Source organism: Dinoponera quadriceps, unplaced genomic scaffold (assembly GCF_001313825.1).
Source record: "Dinoponera quadriceps isolate SergipeBrazil2010 unplaced genomic scaffold, ASM131382v1 scaffold3289, whole genome shotgun sequence".
NCBI classification, from domain to species: Eukaryota; Metazoa; Arthropoda; class Insecta; order Hymenoptera; family Formicidae; genus Dinoponera; species Dinoponera quadriceps.
The window spans coordinates 403623-418224 of record NW_014558238.1 but is presented as its reverse complement, the minus strand read 5'-3'; the positions used below and the strand labels follow the sequence as shown (position 1 = coordinate 418224).

General features: G+C 46.8%; 1 protein-coding gene across 1 annotated transcript in view; it reads right to left on the bottom strand.

Annotated features, from left to right (window-relative positions):
• The window catches only part of LOC106749788 (transient receptor potential-gamma protein), a 102494-nt gene that overhangs the window by 42937 nt on the left and 44955 nt on the right, over nt 1–14602 (bottom strand). The window lies entirely within an intron of this gene.

Here is a 14602-nt window from a genome sequence, read left to right as displayed (position 1 = left end):
TTGATTTCGCACAGAAACGTCGCTCGCATGACTGGATGCGTTGAAAGTGTCTCGAGCTTTCCGAGCGACGCGAAATCAACATATTCGCCGGCGCAAAGTTCATTTATATCGGAATAGTTTCCGTGCTTGTATCTCCGACGAGAGACGGACGGGACGGATAGCGCGGAGCTTAATTGGCCGCGCAAAGAGAGCGCCGCGTCCTGCGTCGCTTCGCGCACGCCATTCGCAGCGCACTTAGCACAAACTCGATTAATCCCCGAGACTCGCGACTCGTTATTAAGTTCCCGTCTCGCAAAATCCCCCTCCCCCCTTTGCATTCGCCGCAGATCCGGCGCGCTCGAAATTAAAACAGCGGCGGCGCGCGACCGGCATGAAGTCTCACATTTCACACGAATGGACACGTTGATCAGAAAGTAGTAGAGAATATTCGCACGCCGGCTGCTCTTTGATGTTTCGCGTTCCGCGCGGCCGAAATTCCCGATGCGCCGTGATTCGCTATAATTCGACGGCGCGGCGGCAAAATTGCCAGCCGTAAAATGGACGTAGCCGCGCTAAGCACGCTAGACGAACGCAATTTGCTGTTGGCAACTTAGCTGGATAACGACCCGCTATCGCGCCATTCGTATGCGAATAATCCCTTATCTCTCTCTCTCTCTCTCTCTCTCTCTCGCTTGCTCGCTTTCCCACGGAAATTACACGAACGAGGGGAGTACATACATCCCTCGCGCGAAAAACTAGAAAAAGAGTGAAATGCTATTCACGCGCGGCAGTTAAATAAATACATCGTTGCGTCGAGAGGAATTTCAATCGTATCGCTTTTGATGTAAAGCGAGAAGAAAGCGCGAATTATATTCGCTATCGATCCGTCTTGCCGATTAAGGATGCCATACATTTGGAAACTTTACCGACAGAATATCGATTTCTTTCTGCGAAGTTTATGCCTTAGTGGTTGCTTCTAGAAGATCAAAGTATTCGCGAGAATGAATCGGAGCGTTGTAATTCAGTAAATAACGAAAATAATTGCAAATTTCAAAGTTGACGTCTCTAGCTGTCACTTAGCATAAATATTTATCCGATACGAAAATCCTGAAGCTTGCACGTCAACGCTTCAATTAGTCAACGTGTCAATGTGTCGATGCTTCAATTAAGAAAATTCCAAAGGACATTTTGTATATTCTATATATTTTAATTAAATTTAAAAACTTAAAAAGATGCGAAAAATCTGCAGGAAAGTTTTTATATATTTTCGTTAGGTTTCCCGTTAGATATGGTAAGACAGAATGTCGAATATTCATTGCATTCATATTTATAACACGCTTTCATCTACACAAGTTAGGTGTGGTAAATTACGAAAAGATTACAACATTTTCTTATAAGTTTTGGAACGCATCTCGTGTCTAATAAAAGAATTTGTTTCTTAGTAATTATCCGAAGATATATTTTCCTACTGGATACGAAATGCGTTGCAAATTCATCGAAAAAAAAGTATTGCAACTTTTTCATGACTGACCATATAAAAAATAGAAAAAGTGTAGCGTGATCGTGTCAGAGTTTATATAATATTATTAAGGATTACTTCTGCGTTATTGACGCTTATCAAGTTTGTTATCGATATTTGGCATCCCCTTAATCCTTCGCACACTTCTAAAAAGTCGCTCGCACCGCAAACAAGGTTATATTGAACCTGCGCGACTTTCTAAATTCCATATCTGAAAAACTGTGAAAATAAAGAAGTTGATAAGATTCCAGAATAAACTGTAACTCTTCTATTTTAATGTTTGACTATGCATTCGTACAAAATCAAGTTTTAAGTTACTGAAAAAAATTCGAATTTAGACAATGCGCGAAATGGTGTTTTACTGAAAAACATCGTAATTTCTTTACTTTTTTATTATTTTGATCTGCTACTATAGGGTGATGAAATTGAAGGATAGTTCTAATAGAAAAAAATATGACTCTAGTGCGCGTTCGGGAAACATTTGTTTTTGGACTACTGGAAAGAGGATATTTTCTAGTATCGAAAATAAATATTTTTATATGGAAAAATATTTTTATCGCGAAGGTATTAAAAATAGTTCATATTTACTTGCAAAATGGTAACACGTATTATTTAAAAAAAAAAAAGACAATTTTTTAGGGTTACGATTTGCAGGACGCGCTCGCGTAGGTTACACGTCGTTCGATCCCAATGTAACGCCGTTATTCATCAAAAAAATCCACGTAATCACAATGCTTGCTTACATTCACACGCAAAAAATCCATTCACTAGTAGCGTCAAATTACACACCTGGCGTGCACTAGGAGTCTAACCAGCCGTTCAAATTGACGCGTCGAATTCGGACGGCTCTCCGACGCACATTAATCGATTTATCAGATCCGCACCGCGTCTAACGGACAGAACGGACACTAACAATTTTTCGGGAGTGGGAAGAATTAACGAATCGCGCGTTTCTCCACGCTGTGGTTCTTCGAACTCACCGAGTCTATCTGATCCACAATGCGGTCGAAGGGTTAAGTCGGAAAGCGTGGGCGGATTAATTTCACCCACCCGCGTGTTACTTCGCGAGCTGGCTCTGGAAAAGTCGGAGAGACAGGAGCCGAGGGTATCTCTGTGCGGGCGAGTTTCCGCTACTTTACGCGCGATAAAGCTCGCATAATTAATGGCCCGGCTATGAAGTCCCGAAAGGTACGTGTGTCGCATGGCGAAACGGGCGAATTTAATTCCAAACGTTATCGGTCGAACGAGCGAACAAACGAACGAACGGAACTGTGCGTCCGCTCTGCCCTCCTTATTTTTTCCTCTGCTGTGACCCGATTGCTCCCTCGGTCGTTCGCGGTGTTTCGAGGAAATAGGTCGCGCCGGAAGAGCGGACCGCGCGGAATTCCGCCGCAACGAATCCCGCGGAATTACCGAGATTTTCGTGTGCTCGCGCCCCGCGTTAGGAACGGCTGACATATCGCGTCGCGTGTCCGCGACACGCGAATGATAAAGCCTGACAGATTTTATTTGCCGCTCTCTTCCGCTCCTCTATCCGGCCGCTCTCTCGGATGGATCGGACATCTCGATCGTATACACGTCGAATAACTCCTGGCCAGACGCGCGCGAAAATTATTTTCACGTCACTTTGTCGACGTTGCATCTCGCCGTGGGATCTCGTCTGTCTCTCGCGAATTGTTCGGGCGAGGAACGCGGCTGCGATTACGTCCGGTTACCACACAAAACTTTGGTGAAATTTCGGGGAATCTCGAGTATAATGCACGAGGAAAGATTAGATGGGGAGTTAGAGGGAGAGAGAGAGAGAGAAAGAGAGAGGGAGAAGTTAAAGACGAATGAACGCAGCGCTATTCTCATCCGCGCTTTGCCGGTGTTACACATACTTTAGCGCGGATGATTGTTTCTCCTGCAAATAAATTCGGGGGAGAAACGCCGCTGGCAAAACAGAGAGAGAGAGAGAGAGAGAGAGATTACGTTCAGTTATTGTTAGGGACTCCGGAGAAATTTCGGGCGACGTGGAACGACGAGCCGGGGGTGGATTAATGAACACGTTAGAGCCAAATAAATGCAGTTTAGTAGCTATCATTTCTCTTTCTCTCTCTCTTTCTCGTTAGCTCGTCCCCTCGTCCATTAATTAACTGATATACAGAATTTATGTTTACTTCCGAGCGCATCGAGTGAAGAGCAGGAAGGAAGAGCAAGGGAGGAAGGGGGTGGGGGGAGGGAGATACGATAACGAATTATGAAGGAGTCGGCCAGCCACCGCGGGGCGAATGATAATTTATCAAGTCGTGGCCGCTGAATTGCTTGAGAGGAATAATAATAATGCACGGAAATACCACGGCGACCAGTGTCTCGAGATGATCGCCACGGCGGCAGCTTCCTTTCAAATGACCGGATTCCTCGCAGCCGTACAAGCGGAAGAATAAAAAAGTTATGAGAAATTCCGCGGGTGGTAATACGACCAGGCTCGTGTCGCTCTCGTTCTCTCGCTCTCGGGAAACTTAATCTCACCCTTCTCGCCGATCCGTCCACCGCTTCCGGCCACTTTCCCCCGCGTTTTCCACGAGTCGTTTAATGCCGAGCGCCGCTGCAACATGCGCGGGCGCAAAGTGCCGCTGACGACGCGGGAGAGGAGCGAGCATGGCTCTCTCGAAAATGATAACGCAGAGGGCTCGAATTACCGAGAGACCGAGAGTCCCACGGGCCATTCCCATTCGCGTTATCAAGTTTTGTCAAACTGAATGTGTGTGTGTGTGGGATATTTCAGAATTATCAATTTTAATTTTGGATTACGCAGCACATAAATCCCTCGAATGTCTGAATGTTGCTTTATGTTATTAATGTAATCTCGAATAAACGCAGTTGGGACGCCTCGTTCGAAACGTAACATTTCACTCGGCTGGGCACGACGCGTAACAAGGATGTCGTGGAGTATCATGGATGTATCGAAGGAATATTCCGAGGCAAGTTCGCCTGACTTCGTCGATCGGTATCGAAAAAGAGAGAGAGAGAGAGAAAGAAAGAGACGCTTTCTTTGAAGACGATTCCGCGAATCGTATTCATCGGTTTATCCATCATCCCCGTGCGGAAAAGTCTACAAAGAAATCCCAACACTCCGTTCACCTACAGGAAGACGCCCGAAGACACTTTTTCCGACCCCGGCAAAGCCTTTGCCAACCGGTCGGAGTAATTCTGTCCCTTTTGTAGGAGCGCTCCTTGGACTTCCTCGAGCGCACGAACGAACGAACGACATCGAGACTGCGTCTTAATCCAGCCTCGTGTAAATTCGAGCGACGAAGATAACAGAGGGCGTCGAAATCCTCGTGGAAAAATCCCCGGATCGCCCCGTAGCGCGCATTCGTGCGCGAAGATCTCGGCTATTTCCCGGACAACAGCCGTTGCGTAACAATGATAATAACCATTACGACTATCCAGTTAGCTACCTGCTCGCCCGCCCACCTGCCTGCTCGTCCGCAGCAGCGTCGTTCGCAGCAGATCCTACCGCGCAAGGGATTCCTCGCGTGAGATTTAAGAGGAAGCGCAATAGGAATCTCTATGCATGCATAATCCCGCGGGGCTACAATGGCGCGCGATTCGATTAGCCTCTCTCGCATCCACCGGAGAGAAGAGCCGGTCGGCCGATTCACCTTTCCGCCGGCCGGTTATATGCGGTCGGACCGCGCCTCTCGCGCGACCCCTGAAATAAATGGACGTCGGCCGTCAACCGTGACATCACGACTCGCGCGAGCACGCGTGTACGCGTGCGTGTCGACGCGTTGCCGAGAGGCCAGAGACGTTTGCGCACGAGGTCAACCCGCGAAGTATTAATCAGGCTTAACGCGACGACGGGGTGCCGCCTTGCCCGAGCCGGTCCGTTTCTACTACTGCGAGCCGCGCGACTTTAATATCCTCCCTTCCTTCTTTTCTTCTCTTTTCATTTCCCGAGATCTATCCTCAATTGCAGCTCGGGGAGCGATTTCTGGCGCTTCTCGCTTGGCAGGATGGTTAATTAAGACGATTGAGCAAATCTTCACTTTTCCTCGTCGTTACCCCCTCAACGGCAGGGGGTCTGAAGTCGCGATGCATTAATCGAAGTCCGACGCTTCTTCCTGCTAATTCGTCCTGCCGATTGATCGGCGAATCTTTTCCGAGCCCGGCTGACCTCTCGACACGCGGCCTTCTTCGACTAGATAGTTCAACGCGATTTCACAATAGCTTATTTGTAAATATATAAATAACTTGACCTATTAACTTTTGCGCTGTACGACATATCCGAATCGCGATAACCGATACGGAATAAACATGCATTGCCTATTTTAGGAAATTTGTCGCGGGAGATTTATTTTCCAAAATTGGTCAATTCCATATCATCACATGGCTCATCTCTCCGATTTAAAATCAACCATTTTTAAGGATAATTATAAATAAATATATTTTAGCAAAAAAAAAGATGTCTTGCTGGCACGACCAATTTAACAAGTTATTATGCGGGGAGTAAAAATAATTCTACTGTTGTGGCAAAACGTTTAGCCGGCATAACCAAATGATTTTGCCGTCCGTATATCCAGCAAATAGCAATTAATACTCTCAACAAATCTTTTTGCTGTCCGTATAACAACTGAGAAATTCGCTATGCCAGCAAGATATTTTTTTCCGTGCGGAGCGATCGAATGTGGTTTTCGGAAAATGTCCTCACAGCGAGAAATTCGGAGCGTCGAGTTGTTTCCTTTCTTACGGGGCTTCGATCGGGAATACTTTACATCGAACGATTACTATCATGCGATCCATGAATTCGATGACGAAATAAAAGCTCGCCGCGCGGCACAGCTGGGTGCAGCTCGCGCCTGCTGTTCGTAATGAACAGCGGCGTGCGCGTAAACGAACACCAGCCATTAGTGCGTATAATGAAAATGATTAACGACGCGATCGGGAGAAATTGTCCGGTAGCGTTTGTAAATTGTCGAGCAATGCGCTCGCGAGAGTGTGCACTCAGCTATTACTTTTCACATGGTGTATCAAGTGAGAGCTGTAACGTTGTTTCGTCATCTTAATTTCATATGCGAAAATCGATAAAAGCTTTATACGCGCGATACAATTATACAGGCTTATACTTCCGGCAGTTCCCCGTGAATTGTTAAAATGCAGCTTTTTGAAGCGATACAGATATTAACTGCGAGTCATGGTTGTAGTTCCCTCACTGGTGAAAGATAATTTGCTGACGTAGCGGAATTTTATGCTGTCGCACGAAAATCTGCCAGTTACTAAATATATGGACGAGCAAAGCGATTTGTTGTGAATACTCATTGCCGGATTCGCTGGATTCTTCCGTTGAATCTATGAGTTATCTTGCTGTAAGAACAAATTAGTAAATAGTAGGAAAACACTATTCTGTTCTCACGAAACAAATCAGCGCGTTCTAAGGACAAATTCACTCACAGCAGAATTTTTTATCCTGGCAACGAAACTGTCCCGTTTCAATTACGAATAATTCGCTAATTTGGTCACGTCAACTAAATTTTATGACTGTCGCGAGAAGTGTGCAGTAGCAACGATGGTTTCGCTATAATAGCGAAATTATTTTTCCCCGTGTAGTAAGATCGTACATGCAGTATAAAGTAAAGTGATCGATGAAAGGTGACACACGCACAGAAACGTTTTCATCGGGTTATCCATAAAGACGTTACGGGATTGCTCAATGAGCTCGAAAATCGAGAGAACTGTCCGATACGTGACGGTAATTCTATTACGATAGCACATAATCTCGTCTACGCAACAGCCGTCCTGAATCTGAAATGCCAATAGCAAATGACAAACGAGGACTGTGATAGCGCGTCATCCAGGACTTTATTACTGTTGTATGTTGTACGTACGTGCGACACTGAATTATTCAACACGTTAATGAACATTGTGGATAATAAGCAGTGTGCAGCGATCCGCGCAGTCATTCACCGTGATCATTAAGAACGAGATTCTCGCGTAATTATCACAAGACGAGGTGACGCGAATTTTCCGCGGCTGAACGTTTCGCGGTTTAATCAACGCGCGCACTGCTATCTTATTGTCGCCGACGATTAATTCGGGCCGAAAATTCGAAGCTTCCGACGAGAACTGAAGGTGAAAGAATTCATGATCGGTCCTTTCGACTAAGAGAGCGTTCTAGAATTAGAAATTTGATTCGAAGCTTCAAAACTTCAAATCTCTGAATCTTCGATATGTTACATTCGAATAGTGAACATTCGAATATTTGAATATTTGAAACATTAATTGGAAATTATATGCATTCAATCACCGAATTCTTCCATGTGGAAAGTTCTTATTGTAAAATTTCACAAAGTTTATTATTTGTTTCAAATAGGCGTAGTAAATAGCATTTACTGTTCTAAAGAATGTGGTTTTTTTCCCGCGTCGCGTTACGCCGTTACATATCATAGCGAAATTTGTATTCATTTTAAAGTAAAGCTAATGAAATATGTCGTTTATTATTTGCATCTTCTTCCATTTACCTTGTTTTAAGCTGGAAAAATTCCAATCTCAGAATCCAGTTAAAGATATTCAAACCGATACAAAATGCGCATCATTTTGTTGTATCATCTTCAAAATCAATCCTATCGACAGCTTCGATACTTCGCAGAATTCGGAGCATCGGGTGATTGGACCTGAAATCTCCGAACTTCGTCGAACGTCAAATTATATCGAAGTTCCGGAGCTTCGAATATGTTGAAAAGCGCCGCCCTTAGTGCGTTCGCATTCCCGAACCCTTAATAGTGGAGTCGAGGAATAAAGGGGACGCTCTTTGCCACGCGCAAACTTTCCCAATTAAGATCGCGCGCGGTCCCCTCAGAAATAGCAGACTCGATTATTATCTCGTTAAGCACAGTCCACGGGACTCTCGGTTTAATCTGCGTTCAATTTATCGTACGATTCATCGCCGCGGCGCCCGTCGTGACGCGCGCCTGCGGTAAACAAATGCAAGGACGCTTTTCCCCGGCCGTTATTTGCTCCACTTTCGATTTCTACGCCGCGATAAAAGCGACGGATATACGACGGGTATTCTGCGATAACGAGAGCCCGTCGTCGCAAGCCGCCGAAAAGCGCGACGATGCCGTGCGATAACGCCGGCAGCGAAGTTGCTGCTTACTTCCGCGGGCCGTCGCGGTTAACCGTGCACGCGGTTAAGCTAATGGGGAAATCGCGTTATGTCGGAAAGAGGACATCGGGCACGACGAAGGCGGAGCATCGATTTCGGAAGTTTGCGCGCCGTCAGTCCGATCGGGGGAGAACACGCGGGCATCTATCATCGGCTGATATATTGCGGACCGTATCTACTTATGACATTTAGCTCTCAACACACGACCAGAGTTTGCACTCCCGGCCATTGGAAGAATTCGCCGCAGCGTAGGGGAGATTAAAGGAGGGTTCGCATCGGAGAACACCGGGGACAGGGTTGTTTTCTTTCTAACAGTTGGCGATACACCTCTGATTGAAACTTAATTGACTATGTTGTAAGGAGTAGAAATTTTAATCGACGCGAGGGTAACCGTATTCGACTCCGTCGAAAGCGATTATTTCCTTATCGTAATATTTGTGTAGCTTGTGACAGCTCTTTCGATGATTGCATCCCACAAGGATTTTATTCAGTATTGTTTGATATTCATAATTGTTCCAACTGTCCCCTCTTGGGATTGCCATCCCGATCTGTCCGACTTGGAGATCGACAAGGTGAGATCTTTAAATAAAAAGGTCTTTCAATGATTACATTAGGAAAATGTACGCGTTATTCATCTTCCAACGAAATCTAAATTTCTACATAACAATTGTTTCTTCGCGTGAAAAATATATTCAGTGTTATTTATGGCGTTTTCCAATAACGCACTTTGCTCTGAATTCATAATGTATCGGTTACATGTTTTACCGCGTCGGCCCGGAGATTTCGTCTTTTAACCGGAGATCGGAGACTTTCTCTCCCGTCCGGAATCTCCAGGCGGAAACCGAAGAGATGGCAATCCCGCCCTCCTATTGTGTTTTTCACACAATGCAACGCCGTTCGCGTGCGGATTGAGACGAATGAAACAATCGGTGCTTTCGTATGTACCGAAGGAAGCGCCGTGTAAGAAAGTTCCCGTGTGTACCACCATAGTTGCTTCGGATGCTGTCTTGCGAAGTTCTCGAAGTATCTTCGCGAGAGCCGCAGACTACCGTGCACCTGTTTTATTCCGTTCTGATAAAAGTTTGAGCTTTGAGGGGTGTCGTTCGATAGGGGGAAAAAAAAAGAGAAAGAAAAACGCGAAAACACGACTCGACCTTACGACGAGGCTGAGCGCCGATGCACAATGCGCGATCCACTTTTTTTACAGTTCGACCGTAAATTCGCGCGGCGATTAAAAGTCAGCGACTGAAAATCAACCAGGCCAGAAATAATAGAGCCGGTGCGGCGATCGGAGAGCGAACGGGCGGTAACGGCGATACCGACACCTCGATATAGCTGTCTGGAAACGCGATCCCTCTGGAAGCGAGGATCCTCTCTCCGCTTTTTCTCTCCCTCTCTCTCTCTCTCTCTCTCTCTCCTCGACCCGGAACGAAAACGGCGAAAAAAGCGCATTAACCTCGATGAAGCAGGGATAGATTGTGCGCGAACGAAGAAGAGCGGAACACGCACGGCCGGCAAGTTTCGGTCATTAGAAATCCGATAGCCTTCCTCGGCTGGGTCGTCTCTTGCTCTGGAACGTGCAATCGGCCGTCCCACCCGCGATAGTTTCCCGTTACAACAAGGCTGATGGACTTTCCCGGGGGAAAAAATTGCGGAGGATAATGTGTCGGAATAAAGTCCGAAAGCGTCGACACTCCGGGCGTGGGAAGATGAAAACCTTGCGCGGGATCAGTGTCACCACCGCTACCATTAGCATAGCGAACGTGCCGGAGTCGAAATTCCGGTGCTGCATTAATCCCGCGGATACCACTGAACTTGAAGGATTAACCCTAAACCCGGCGATACAACGCTGTACCGTCAATTAACGCCACGCTTTCAATCGCTTCGTGTTTTCGTGCAGCGCCATTAAACTGGTCACGATGACTGTCAGCTCAGTTTGGAAGTTTTCGGCGAGCATGCGTTCAAACGTCCGGTAAACCGCGTGGAAAGGAATTCTAAGCCTAACATAAGCGATCGTGTAGTTTGCTGGAAGTTGACTATGACCCACTTGGAGCGTTCAGGAGAAACCGGATACAAACTTTAGCGAGGCTTTTTGCAAGCGGTCAACGCATGCATAGAGGAAAAAACATTTTCAGCGGACCATTCATGGATCGGAAAATGACACCAAGGATGATGTTTTTCGAACGCAGCCTTAATGTAGGTTCAACACTTCGATTTGAGTGTGTTGGAAAATATACGCGTCCGTACGGGTCGCCGGCCAATTGTCGCTATTTTTTTATGCGGCGACTACGAGGCAAGAAGAGTCATAATGTCGGGCATTTGCGCGATGAGTTCGTCGAAGCGTAAGTTTATACATATTCAAGAAAGACCATTACGCAAAGCCGCTTGCCTCCTCCCTCTTTCTTTTCTTACGCCGCCGCCATCGTCGCTGCTTTTCCAGTTTCCACGGGAAGCCCCGCTCGCCGGTGTCTTACCTCGTCGAGAAGCGATCAGTAGGCAGGGAGGGGGAGGTGAAATACGGCAACGTTAGAATTTCAAATACTTACAATATAGTGAACGCTCGTCCGCCACTCGGGAGATTTACGAGCGATCGAATCGGCTCGTTGTGCAAAGATTTCCGCGTTTCCTTTTGTAGAAAATTGACATTTGTTAATTTCCGATAATAATGCCCGACGTGAGGCAGCGGAGAAAGAGAGAAAGAGAGAGAGAGAGAGAGAGAGAAAGAAACCAAGGCGGTTTTATCGCGTAATTCAAACGCCGTTCTCGTCGTGCGACGGAAATAGCATTGCGCGCGTAATTAAAGCCTCCAAGAATCCTTCGTACGGGTAACACAACACGCGGGGATCCACGACATACACGAGCTCGCACTCTCAGGGTTTATTAGACTTAATTAGACTTAATTAGGACGCGAACGCGATTACTCGCTTTCCCACGGCAGTGGTGTAGTAACAGTGCCAGCCGGCAATTAACTAATAAGTCCGCGGACGTGATCGTCGCTCGTTTTGAAACGCTCATTTTTACCACGGATATCCATAGCCATAGTTTAATATAATTGCCACGTGCATACGTCTAACGCGATATCGAATTCATCGGGACGAGTGCACGGTTAATCAAGAGAATAACGCTGCGGAACTTTAATCGGCATTACCTCCGCCTACTTCGCGGCGCGTTGATTCTCGACGTTCGGTCACTCGGCAGGGCCGAATTTTCCGACGAGAATCTGTGCTAATTCGGCCGACGAGATCGGCGGGAGAGCTTTAATCTCGTACATGACGTTACAATTAGCGCCGCTGACATTCAACCCGGGATCAATCGGGGCCGTCGTGAATGGGAGACACCTCTGCGGGAGAGCAGCGGTGTCCGAGGTTCCCGGCGATGTCGTCGCCCGTGTTATCCTTATTGGCAAGCCGGTCGGCCGATATGCAAAGTAGCAATTCACACGGGACTACGTAAACAGGCAGAGCGGAAACCGTCCGGGCGTGATCCTTCGGCTTGTTTGTCCGAGTGCGCTCCCTGACCCCGCGAGCCGGGCAAATTGGAAGCCGGCCTCGGGTTACAAGGGCGCGGCTTTAAAGGCAAACGAGGAGATACCACCGGGAGCCGGTTAAATGGCTTAGAATCGTGTCGAGAGAAACGCGTTCGGGTTTAAACGCGCGTCCGCGTGCCAAGCAGGAGGATATAATAAATCCTCGTTAAATTGATCGCGCACCTCTCTCCCCTCCCTTTACGCGGCGGTCGCGGAATTGACGGCCGTCGGAAATCAATCAAACGCAATTAGAGGCGCGAGTGTTTTCTGATCGGCGTGAGCGGCGAGTTAATTGTGTTCGGACGGTTGGTTCAACCGCGGCTGTTTCTGTTATTTGGTTAGTGCGCTCGCGATGAGCCCAATCATCCGGATAATTGCAACGGTTACATGAAATAATCGCTGTGTCATAACTCCGGCCGAAAATCGATCGTTACCAATCGCGTAGGCCGCGCTGCGTCTCCGCTTCGAGACGGGTTTAGGGATTAATTTATGCGTCTTTCAATTATTCCCGACGACGCTCCGTCGAAAGTATTATGAATTATTCCGCGATCCCCTGATTGCGCGTCCCATCGCGTCACCCCGACGGGAAAGTTGCTGGGAACCTGCCGAGAAAACAATTACGCGATTTTTCCCTCCGTAATTATCGCGCGCGATGCAATATCTGGATATTCTCTGATTAATTTTGCACGCGCATTTGCGGCCCGAAAAAACCTCACTTGTCCGCCTCGCGAGATTTATTGCGCCGTTGCAAGGAATCGCGCTATTTCGGCGTAAGCGTTTCGCGAGGTGGGAAGTTTCGCAAGAACGTTGTCGTCCGGTTGTGCGTTCCTTTTTCGCGCTTAACAGTAGGTATACACGGCGTCGCCTCCGATACGCGTCGACGTTTCCAACGGAATATCAGGAATGGTATAATGGGGACCTGCACGCGGATACGAGACAAATGATGCGTGAATAACGAGGACGGTATCGCGGTTGAACGAACCATTGTCAGCTGTCGACGCGGAATATTCGACGGTTACGCTCGGAATATCCTTTAACTGGTGCACGTCGCGAACAAAGTTAATAACGCGAGTGACAGTTTTCCAAATGCGCTTAAAAAAAATAGAACGGGAGAAAAGAAGAGCAAGTGAAAGAGAGAGAGAGAGAGAGAAGCAGAAGCTCATAATTTCGTAAAAGAGACTTATGGACAAAAACATTCGAATAAAACACGGGGAATAAAGCTCGTTAATTATCGTCGAACGCACCGAGCGGAGAACTCGGCCGAATTTTAACGAGACGCGAGGCGAAGGAGAGATTTTAAGATGGCAGTGGTATAAATAAAGTGAATTTTTTTAAAGAATTCGTTGGAACTTGTATTATATATGGATTTAAATATGATGATTATTTAAGTAGCGAAATAAATGTACAGGAGCGTAATTTTGCTGATGAATACTAAATTCACGAGTTGTCCCCTTAATGAGTTGCGCCACTGAAAATACGGCATTCACAGCGCCACAACTAGGTTAATAAATGCGCGATAGCGCGCGCCGGCGGTGATTCGCCGGTGAAATATTTCAGCCGGTATTTCTTCGTCGATCTTGAAAGTAATACCGACGCTCGATTCGATATCGCTCCATAAATATTTTCGCAAGACGCGCCGCGGCCGTTTCATCCGCGCACGAACGATCGTTCATCGTGATCAACGACGTGTACAAAACACGTGCGACGACGGTAGTGTGTATGTGTGAGTGTGTGTGTGTGTGTGTGTGTGCGTGATGATGGCTTCTAAAGTTTTCCGGGTACGGAGAATAAGAATGTTGAACTTTCGATGCGCCGGCAACAATTTATCATGCGCGAATCTCTTAACTTTCTCGCGAGAGCAAGCAGCATCGCGGATTCTCGACGCGTCCTTCGGAGCTTACCGCTCGCTACTCCGCTGTGGGACGAATGAAAAATTTATTGAGATTGATCGCGGATTACACAAAACGGTACTAATTACGAAATATGCATGTAGTGCCGTTTTAATTCTCCAATGTGGCCGGTTATCGGCGATACGATAAGCCGGCGAGAGCGATATTTTCATTTCATCAAATTACACCGTAAAGTGTGTCCGATGCGAGGAAATCCCATTGCCTCTCGTTACGCCAACGAAATCAGCCGACAAACGTTGTTGTGTTTATTTGTTAAATTATCTCACGTATCGATTGCATTTCAATTACGTCCACAAGCCGCGCGCGTAATAAAAATGTAACGTTATAAAAATATACGAAAATATATGAATAATTCAAATGTTCTTCTCCCGTTGCTAATTCAACCGGTGGATAACCAGAATCAAGTTCACGTCAACTTGCTCGTCGTTGTCGTGACGAGAAGCGAGAAACAGTTCGCGGGCGCGCAGCGGAATAAAATTCTCGGGTTAATTCCGGATTAACGAGGGTCATAGTGACTCTGT